At 30.0% G+C, this 4191-nt stretch overlaps 1 protein-coding gene across 1 annotated transcript in view; it reads right to left on the reverse strand.

Annotated features, from left to right (window-relative positions):
* The window catches only part of LOC106467435 (oxysterol-binding protein-related protein 1-like), a 59130-nt gene extending 55472 nt beyond the window's left edge, over positions 1-3658 (reverse strand). Inside the window, 1 exon segment of the mRNA XM_013927785.2 lies at positions 3423-3658. The gene's annotated coding sequence lies outside the window, so the exon portion shown is untranslated.
* Positions 3659-4191: the final 533 nt, after the last annotated feature.

Below are 4191 nucleotides of genomic sequence, written 5' to 3' on the forward strand. Positions count from 1 at the left end.
CCTTGAGACAAATTAAGAGTTGTTTTTCACTGCTTCCTGTTATATAACTATTGTTATGTTTCTTTACAAGTCACACAAATATGTAAAATACACAATTGTTGCAAATGGATTTCTGACACGTGTACAATTATCTAATAAAAGTAAAACATACAAATATTTGTTATATTACTATTTCAATTTCATTTACTAGTGGAATGAAAGTAAGGGCTTATTTTTGAACGACTGTTTCTTAATTTATCACATTTTATTACTAAAAGTTGTTTTAATGGATGGTAATGATTGAGAGGCTGGTGTGTTAATTGTGTTTGGTAGTCTGGATTTTCTAATTAACCAGTTGCTGAAGGAATAATTATAGCAAAAAAAGTTGAAAACAGATGAAATCTACGTTACACCATTCTCTAAACTTCTAAATCATTGCTTCACTTAAGTTACACTTACTGGCTTTTCTTAAAGGGATGAACCAATCACAAAGCATCAAGTTAAGCCTACCATGACAAAGAAGTTCATTAGCTGATAAAACTATCAGGGCAACATTTTTTCTGTACCATAACTGTTGGGTATTGGATTAGGATTTGAAGAAAATGAAAACAGTTTAGAGCTAGATATTTGAATGATGTATTAAAAAAATTGTATAATTATACTATACACCGTATAGTATTCACTGTTATGTTATTTATTACAAATAGAAATATTATGCTATGTATATTCAAATTTATTGAATGTCAAGATTTTTTAGCACTATTTGTCATTTTCTGAGCTCCATTTTGAAAGATGTTGAGCAGAAAATAAATCAAAATTAACTGAGCTCTAGGTAAAGCTAGTGTCATATGAAAAACAAGAAGTTTTTACTAATGTTCTGCTCATTCTTAATTCACCCCTAAAGAAGGTACAGATAGGAATCCATGTACAGTAACTGAAGCACTGGGTTTCTTTTAAATAGAACCTCAAAGTTTTTGTGAAAGTTGTGATACTTCATCAATCATTGAAGTTAAAGCTGTCATCTCTCATAAGAGTGAAATATGCCCTACAATATATGAAAATTTGGGCATTTTAAACTCTTTAAAACCCTTCAAAATTTCTTTACAAAATACACAAAAATAAAACAATTATAATAAGTAAATCAAAACTATAAAAAGAGCCTTAAACATGCTTAGAGAACTGTCTCTTCTCTTTAAAGAATATTTTAAAATACTAGTTTGTCTATGTAACCAAATTTCATCACTTTAGCTGTAGTTCATTAACGTCACTAAAAATTCAAAATAAACCACTATTTACATAAATTATTTAGTGACTAAAATAATTACAATTACATGTATAATCACACAAAAAGTTATTATATCTAATACCCATTTAAAGTAAGTCACGCAACTCAAAAAGGTTTGAGCGAAGGACTACAGAACATAAATTTTAAGGGCAAGAGACCTGTTGGTCCATCTAGGTTGTCTCATCCATTAAACTAAACTTTCAAAAAAACAGCTCAAGCCAGCCCTCTCAATTAAATATTTATCAAGCATTCCCTTAAATTTATCCCATTTGACAGAAACCCATTCTAAGGGCCAACCACACTGTTAATAAAATAAAACTGCTTTAGCTGAAAATGATTCCAACACTGCCAACATTTATACTTGTGATCCCTAGTCCTACAATTTTCATCATTAAATTGAAATAGGGAAAAAAAGGTGACATATGACACTATCAATTACCTTAACAATCTACAACACCTCAATTAGATTCCATCTAACTCTTCTTCTTTTTTTAAGATAAAACAATTTCAAAAATTTTAACCTTTTTTCATATGCCAACAATTCAATTTCAATATCCTTCCTAAGGTAAAGGAGCCCTAGACTGAACACAATACTTCAAATGAGACTTAACCAGTGACCTATAGTATGAAATCACAACTTTTTTAGAATTATATTAAATATTTCTGTAGATACAAACTAAAATCCTATTTGTCCTACAACTAGCAACAGAACCCTGCTTAAGACTGATCAATCAGAATGCCAAGATCCTTTTCTTCAATAACATTATCAAGGTTATTCTTATCATAATTATAATTTATGATAACTCTCATAACACCACATTAAAAGACAACAAGAGACCTTTTGGACCATCCAGGCTGTCCTATCCAATAAATTAAACACTAAAACCTCAAAGCCAACCTTTATAATTTAAACATTAATCATGCTTTCCCGTAAACCCCCTTAAATTAACTGCATCTACCACAACTGAAAGCAACATATTCCAAAGGCCAACCAGCCTGTTAGAAAAATAAGCTGTCTCAGTTGAAAATCACTCCTACCCTGCCAACATTTATATTTGTGTCTCCTAGTCTTACCATTCTCACCATTAAGTACAAAAAAATGATGCATCAACACTATCAATTCCCTTAACAATTTTAAACACCTCAATCAGATCCCCTCTAACTCTTTTGTTTCAAAAGAAAACAAGTTCAGAAATATTAGCCTTTCAGCCCAGGCATCATCCTAGTGTCCCTCTTCTGAATTCTTTCCAACAATTCAGTATCCTTTCCGAGGTAAGAAGCCCAAAACTGAAGACATGCACAACTTTGCATTCATTATAATTAAAAGCCATCTGTTACATATTTGTCCAACTCACCACATAATCTAAATCTGTTTGTAAAACAGTAGCATCCTCCTCACAGCCAACAACACCAAAACCTTTAAGTTTAAAACTTTAATATCATCAACAAATTTAAACAACTATTATAATACTTTAAATATGATGTTAAATGTTAAGTTCTTTTACTGTATTATAATTTATAGAAAGAATAAATATTGATTAGAGGTTACTTAAAAGGGAACAATTACTAGAATAATTCCTGATTTAAGTTATGAGACTAGACAAAAATAATTTCATATATTTCCTATGATATATTTCTTGGGAAAATAAAATTGAAATTAAAGTTGAACGCTAAAATTTATAGATATAACCTCTCAAAGATTACATACAGGCATTTTTTGTCGAACAGCTGAGCTTAATAACTAGACCATGAATGAGTTTGGATAATGTACCAATGTACGTCACAGTCTAGAATTACAAACCTTTAAAAACCGACAGCTGGACAATTTTTTGCTAATACTGTATGAGGAAATATGGCACACCTCTTAAGGCTTATAATTTTATATACCAATATATTTAGTATTATTATTATCTCCTTAATTGCAAAATTACATTATAATGTATCAGAGACGACATAGTAGAATTTCGGCTAAGTTTCAAACCTCGCTTAAAACGTTATGGCCTACGATTCATTTAGTTTTATTGTTAACAATCTTATACTAATAGTAATACCAACATTTAATACTCCAGCCTCGGGTGCTAATATTAATAACTAGTAGTACTAGTACTGTACGATATATCAATTATTTTACCATTTGAAAATGACAAAAAGACTGTACCCTTAAGCGAATTTTTGGTCCTAAAATTTGCAGAAACAAATAGGTCACGTTTCAGTGAAATATAATCAAAAATATACATGAATACTAAACAATCACGTGCTAACGACTGATCCCAAACCAAAGTACGCCAATTGATCTAGGGTGTTAGGCGGAGCTTTCTACCGTATTAATTAAGATGATTATTTAAACGTGTAATAAACAATGTGTGAAACAGTACGAAGTGAAAAGTCATATTGGAAATGTCAACTACGACCTACAAGTTAACGAAACACTACCACACAAAGTGTAATGATTATCCGTGACTTTTAGTACCTTTAATTATGCTATTTAGTTTCCATATTCACCGTATGATACAATTACCATTTTCCTAACTAAAAATTATAGATATTTTTACTTGTACATAACGTAAATAAAAAATTCTGACGATCTTTCGTTTTCATAAATGTTTACTCATGTAATTTACAATTATGATGCAGTATTTGTCGTGTTAAATATTATAGCGTCTGTAATACATTTATTTTAGAATTATCATTTTTTTATATTGTACGTAAGTTTTTATGTTTATATACGTCGTCTGTTTATATTTTCTAAGACATCGTAGTGTCCATAAATATCCAATAATAGACTAGATAGGACACTAGATTTATGAGAAATTTCCACAAGGCCACTATCTCGGAGAGGTTAATGTTTCAGCTATGATGTATTTCTCTGTATACAAGATTACTAAAAAAAATTAATTTAAAAAGAGGTAATAGGGATCTTCAAAAAA

The sequence above is a fragment of the Limulus polyphemus genome, unplaced genomic scaffold (assembly GCF_000517525.1).
Source record: "Limulus polyphemus unplaced genomic scaffold, Limulus_polyphemus-2.1.2 Scaffold2615, whole genome shotgun sequence".
Taxonomy (NCBI): domain Eukaryota; kingdom Metazoa; phylum Arthropoda; class Merostomata; order Xiphosura; family Limulidae; genus Limulus; species Limulus polyphemus.